We start from the raw sequence: 7,500 nt of genomic DNA, 5'->3' as shown, positions 1-7,500 counted from the left end.
AGTCAAGGACCTTATATATACATAAATTTCTTTTTCATATGCGTTCGTCTATGTATGTACAACCTACACATAACCTTATAATAATAATATATATATATAACTAAAATATGTTTCCAACATCTTGCTGTAGAAACATTGCCTAGATTCAAGGGCCATCAAAAACTTTGAAATTTATTCAGAAAACCTTCTCTTTATGTAAATTATAAACATTAGTTTCACCTAAGAGAAAAATACCAGTTCCCTCCTCTCTCGTCTCAAACGACCATCCATTTCATAAAGTTTATATTTCTTAAATCTTGTTTCTGATGGCAGTAAAAAGCCTAATATATATATATATATATATATATATATATATATATATATATATATATATGTATATATATATATATATATATATATATATATATATATATATATATATATATATATATATATATATATATATATATATACATATAAGATTAAACTTCAAAGCTTGACTATACGATAATTGTGGTACTCTCTCTCTCTCTCTCTCTCTCTCTCTCTCTCTCTCTCTCTCTCTCTCTCTCTCTCTCTCTCTCTCTCTCTCTTAATGAATCGCAAAATATTTTTCCAGTCAGTCTCGATATTCCAAAAACCAAAGCCATTAAACACATTCCTAATTAGTTTTGATATTTATCTTTATTACATTTGATGCCGTAACCACGGAATTGATTCAGTATATAAACCGGGTGTATTAATCATAAAGTCAAAAAAGAAAAATACAAAATTTTATTACAAAATCATTAAAGTCAATTTGTAAAGGATTTGTATTTTATAATTTTCCTTCTATTATTATCTTTCTTTTATATCCTCGTGATGATATAAAATCAAATTTTCTTTCCATGTTTATAATAGAATTTATGCCTGAAATAGGTTGTTAAGTAACAGATAAATTCTTTAGTTTCCTGGGCGTCTAGGAAGAATATATTTTAAACACACCACATTCAAAATGTTCATTTTATAATAACTCAAAAGTGAGTTTTCAGATATTTCTAATATTTTGTTCTTCCTTGTTCAACTACATTGAAAGAACAAACAGCCATATCTTGATTGTTTACCTTGACAGTATGCGCCTGATAGGACTAACCCTCATAATGTAACCCCCTAAAACGTTCTCCACAACAGAAAAATAATACTCACTAAGGCCATCTATTGGTAGATCTATGAAACATGAGGAAAGGCAGTCATTTGATAAAGATGGTATAGTATATTTTCTATGTAAAGGCAAGACAACAATCATAGATCAATATAATGATAAGGACAAAGCATACAAAATCTTATATAGATTGTAAATACATAATTTCAAGAAGTGAATGTAAAAAAAATTATATATATATATATATATATATATATATATATATATATATATATATATATATATATATATATATATATATATATATATATATATATATATATATATATAGGGAAGGAAAATCATGAATACAGTTTTGGTATAACTTGAACTGATACAGCTAGAGTGATATAGTATTGATAAGTTATAATCGTTCTCCATGAATGACCAACAACTCAAAACCTATTATTTATATTCTAAATTTGGCAAAGAAAAAGATAGGACAACAAAATCAATGATATTAGATTGTTATTGAAGGCAAGAAATAGACATATTGTGATAAAATTATATTTATCAAATATTACTCTACGCTTTAACAATTAAAAAAAAAAAGTTTCTTTATCAGGTAGGCTATTGTAATGATTTTATATTCATACTCTACTATTTATGAATCATAATAATTAAGTATTTGTAATTCAATTGAAAGTTTCCAAGAAGGTTGACAATATCTTGGTTAGGGATACTGAATTTTGACGCGGCATTACCAAGGGTGTTTTAGTTTTTAACGTAAACATTGGAATAGTGATAATATTTTGACCAGTCACCACCATTAACCTGAGCCTAGATACATTTAAAGAAACACACTAGTTTATAATATATAATTTTAACTTACTAGACAAAACTAGTTATCTACATATACGTATTTATATATATATATATATATATATATATATATATATATATATATATATATATATATATATATATATATATATATATATATATATGTATATATATATATATATATATATATATATATATATATATATATATATATATATATATATATATATATATATATATATATATATATATATATATATATATATATATATATATATATATATATATATATATATATACATATCGATTGATTGAAAGTTTTCTGGCATCCTGGCATCTAAGGTCATTATATATATACATATATATATATATATATATATATATATAGAAATATATATATATATATATATATATATATATATATATATATATATATATATATATATATATATATATATATATATATATATATATTGTGAGGACAGCAAGACGAGTGTAGAGAGACTTACAATTTACTGAACATCCAGCGGTCACTATAGTACAGAGTGCGGACGGAAACGTAGCCCAGTAGGGAAACATTTCCAAACCACCAAAATCATTGTGTTTTCATTTAAATTAAATTAACAAATACCAAGGCGGTAGCCTAAGGAAATTTACAGTATTATACATTTAAATAAAGCTCTCAAAGAGGGCAACATCGTGATACAAAAATCCACAGCATGGAGCAAATAATAAAGTTACAATTATCAGAAAAGAGCCCAGGGGGAGGAAACACGTCGGGTAAGATAACGTCCTTACAAGTAACGGCCGCCCCCCCCCCCCCCAGACAGCAGCCATCGGAGATGGTTGATGCCATTAATCACTTTATCGTGGAGGGCGACGTAGTTCCCCTCTGGTGCTTGAACGGAAGGGAAGGTTACCCTGCTTCAAAGGAATCGTTTTCCCTTGTCATTGCATGGTTTTCTAGTTAGGTGTTGGCGGTGAACATCAACCCGGATGAAGACGTGGTCGCAGACGTTTAGGTTCTCGGACATGAAGTATCTGGTCCTGTCCTCATATGTTTTCAGGCATGGTCTGAATTTTCCATTGATCCCTCTCAGGTGATCCAGCTTGGTGTCGTCGGTAGTTGCACGGAAGAACTCGCCAAGGACTGTAAGCGCCTTGCTGTAGACCTTCAACGCAGGGAAAGGTTCGCCATCTGACTGGGAGCGGTGTGAAGGCTAAGGAATACCCATGGGAGTTGCGCTTTCCAATTTTCGTCCTTACATCTTGCCATCAGGGCTGCCTTAAGAGTGCGATGATTTCTCTCGACCATTCCGTTCGCTGCAAGGTTGTACGCCGTGGTGCTGAGGAGAGACGTTCCCATCAGGTTTGTCAGAGAGAGCTAGATCTCTGACAAAAAGGCAGATCCTCGGTCCACCGTGATATCGTCAGGAACACCGAAACGTCTGATCCAACTCGACAGAAGAGCTTCGGGGCAGGCATGGGTGGTTGCTTTGGACATCGGAGTTGCTTCTAACCATTTAGTAGAGCGGTCGACGATCGTCAGTAGGTATCTTGCAGAACCTAAAGGCGGCAAAGGTCCCTCAAGGTCCACGTGGATGTGTCTGAATCGTCTCTTGGGTTGGGGAAAATCGCCGACCACCAACTCGGTATGGCGGTTGACCTTACTCATCTGGCAGTTAATGCAGGTTCTCGCCCACTCACGGGCATCTTTCTTGATTTCTTGCCAGATGAATTTCACAGATAGTAGACGGGCTGTAGTGCGACCCGAAGGGTGTGACAATCTGTGGATGACGTCGAAGATCTTCCTTCTACTGGAGACAGGAATCCATGGGCATGGGCGCCCCATGCTGGTGTCACAGAGGATGGTTTCCAAGCCGGGCCGAGGGGAATGTCATTCATCTGTAGCGTTGATGCTGTCGTATGATAGTCCTGGGCCTCTGAGTCGTTATGCTGTTCTAAGGCGAGGTTGTGGTAGTCGATCCCCAGGTGGACTGCTTTGATCTCGATCCTGGAGAGGGCGTCGGTGATGGGGTTCCTCTTTTACGGTACGTAGCTGATAGTGCTGCCAAATTCCACGGTGGCTGCCAGGTGTCTCTGTTGGCAAGAGGACCATGCGTCTGTAGACTTCGTGAAAGCGTGGATCAGTGGCTGGTGGGGGGTCCCTTCGCGCATGTATCTGAAGTGGCGGACAGCGAGGCACACGGCGAGGAACTCCCTGTCGAACATGCTGTACCTGGTTTCCGCAGGTTTGAGTTTCTAGTTGAAGAAGGCCAAGGGCTGTGCATAACCATTGACAATCTGTTTGAGGACAGCACTGCAGGCGACGTTGCTGGCGTCAGTAGTCGACTTCAGGGGGGGCACCAGGGTGGTGGCTTCGCCGAGGGCGGCCTTAGTCTTGTCGAAGGCGCATTGCTGCAGGGGACCCCTAACGAGCCTGCTTTTCCCTTTTGGACGTCGTTGAAGGGAATCAGGATGTGGGCGATGTTGGGGATGAAGCGACGGTAGTAGCTTACCATCCCCAAAACCTCCTGAATGTACCGGATGGTCGTTGGGGTTGGGAAGGTTTTCACAGCGTCCACCTTGGTCATTGTGGGCTTCACGCTCGCTGAGGATATTTGATGTCCGAGGAAGTCCACCCTCTTGGCGCCGAATGTGCACTTGTCGAAGCGCATGATCAAAAGCACGAACGTGTCTCCAGTGTTCCTCTTTCGTACTGGAGAAGATTAAGATGTCTTCTACGTAGCAGACGCAGAACGGCAGGTCCCCTGGATGCTGTCCATGAATCGTTGAAACGTGGCTCCAGATTTGCGTAGGCCGAAGGTTAAATATATAAAGGTGTAGGAGCTGAACGGCATTATGATGGCGGTCTTAGACACGTCCTCTGGGAACACAGGAACCTAAAAGTGCGATTCAAGAAGGCCCTTTTATTAAAAATTTTTACCACATGAAGGGCACTGGTGAGGTCTTGCATGTTGGGTACAGTGTAATGGTTTAGCGTTGTGATGAGGTTGAGGTGCCGGTAAGACCCGCAGGGCCACCCTCTCCCATCCGGTTTCTTCACCATGTTGAGTGGAGACGTCCATGGACTGAACGCATTCGTGCATATGCCCATCCGTTCCATGTCTTCGAAGGCACGTTTAACATCTCTCAGCTTCTGCGGCGGGAGGCGGTGGAACTTGGCGTGCGTTGGAGATCCCGTTGTGTTAATGTGGTGGTAGACCACATGCTTGGAGGGGAATCCCAGCGACCGTCGAAGTTCCAGCTTGAAAACATCGGGAAACTCCTGAAGAAGGATGGCGTAGGGCTGTGCTACGACGGCGGAGATGGGTGTGATACCCAGACCAGCTCGTAGTGGGCGGGTTCAGCATGTCACAGTGTCAACGAGGCGTTTCCCGGCGATGTCAACGAGTAGGCCATGGTGAGCCGGGAAATCTGCGCCAAGGAGGATGGTGTATTACTTTGGCGAAGGGCCAAGTGTAAAATCGGCCCATGATTGAGATTTTAAGCACCCTAGTCCCATAACACCGCATGGGAGACCCGTTGGCGGCGATGAGCTGGGGAGCATCACTGCTAGGTACCCGGTTTAGGTCGGCCTGTGAGGGAGGGAATGTTTATTGCATACAGCCGGTATCAACCATAAGCCTACAGTTGGATACGGCATCGAGGATGTAGAATCTGATCTTTCTGTGATCTGCTACTGCGGCGACAGTCGATATGGGCAGTGGCTGGCATCGCAATTTCTTCGCAAACTTGCAGGGGGCCTGCACTTCATTGCGTTGCTCCCAAACTGCTGGTGGTAGGAACAACAAATCCGGTTCGGTCTATGTTTCTGCTGCATCAGTTGCGGAGGTTTCTTCTTCATCAGGGCGAGGATTTCGTTGTCGTCAAAAGAGGGCGCCGCTGAGGAGTCGAGGGATGAGCAGCTGACGGAGTCGCCTTGGAGGCATCGTATAACTTCTGTGACCTGGACAGGAGGTTGTTCATCGGCAGAGTGTCGGTTTTGGTGAGCTGGGCTCTCACGTCCTGCGGAAGGCGTTGAAGGAATAATTCGCGAGATAGGCTTATATCTCGTCGTCGTCCATTGTCGTCGATCTCGGGCAGCATGAGAATTCCAACCAGTTCCTCCCATGCTTCTACGGGAGATGTGTCGCCCATGAGTCTAGTTCTGAGATAATGGACCTTCTGTCCCCGTGAGTATATATTAATTAGTTTGGTTCCCAAGTCGTCGTAGGATACATGACCGGAGTGAGCGTCGAGCCATGGGGAGATCTTGTCAAATACCTCCTCAGGGATGGAGGTCAGGATGATGTCAGCTCTGGTGCAGGGGTCGTTTAGCTTGACCACCCTGAAGTGTACGTCCGCCCTCAGGAACCATGAGGCGTTGCTATGCTATGAGAACGGTGACAGCTTGACTTTGGGCACAGCTAAGTGGTTGCTAGCCGCGATGGTCTGGATGGTTTCGTTATTGTCAGTTGATGTATCGGGCCAAGGGGGTGAGCTGTTTATGTCAGATATACTCATCGTTGCTACCTCACGAAACTGAAGTCTGTGCTAAAGCCAAAAGACGTCTTCAACGTTAATGGCAAGCCAAAACTGCTATATATTCCCAACATCTCCGTGGTTAACAGTTGTGAGGACAGCAAGACGACTGGAGAGAGACTGACAATTTACTGAACTTCCAACAGTCACTAGATGACAGAGTGCGGACGGAAACGTAGCCTGGGAGGGAAACCTTTCCAACAGCCAAAATCATTGTGTTTTCATTCAAAATAAATCAATAAATATCGAGGCGGTAGCCTAAAGAAATTTACAGTATTATATATTAGAATAAAGCTCTCAAAGAGCTTAACATCGTGATACAGCTGCGTGGAACAAATGATAAAGTTGAAATTAAAAGAAAAAAGTACAGGGGGAAGAAACATGGCGGATAAGACGATGACCTTACAATATATATATATATATTATATATATATATATATATATATATATATATATATATATATATATATATATATATATATATATATATATATATATGCATAACAATATTCCATAGAGTTGACAAATCCCCTCTTATCTATTTCAAAACATAATACCGTTTTTAATTTAAACTAAATAGATGAAAAACTGGAATAAATATAAAACAACAAATGTATTTTTTCAGTCTTTTATTTAGTATTTTGACAGTTTGAATATGAATGTGAGTGCAGGATTATGAATGGTATTCTACTTGCTAACTCCGTGACAAACGTTATAGTATTCCTCAGGGTATTTAAATTACAAACACATCTGTAATTGTGACCAGGTGTGCAATTGGAAAAGGAATTGTGAGTTTTATTGATAAGATTGGTTATTAGTGTTAAGCAAAATTATAAAAAAAAGTTACATCATAATATTCTTCATATAATATTCCTCTCACAACACTTGATAAAAATTGAGTGAATTATTTTTACTACAAACAGTGCCTTGATTAAAACAGGAACTGAAAGTATTTTGTGACTTTATCTAATCTTTTAACATTTACTATTTCAAGAGTTAAAATCAGCCCATGT

Source organism: Palaemon carinicauda, chromosome 1, assembly GCF_036898095.1.
Source record: "Palaemon carinicauda isolate YSFRI2023 chromosome 1, ASM3689809v2, whole genome shotgun sequence".
Classification (NCBI taxonomy): domain Eukaryota; kingdom Metazoa; phylum Arthropoda; class Malacostraca; order Decapoda; family Palaemonidae; genus Palaemon; species Palaemon carinicauda.
Note: the sequence above shows the minus strand (reverse complement) of the source record.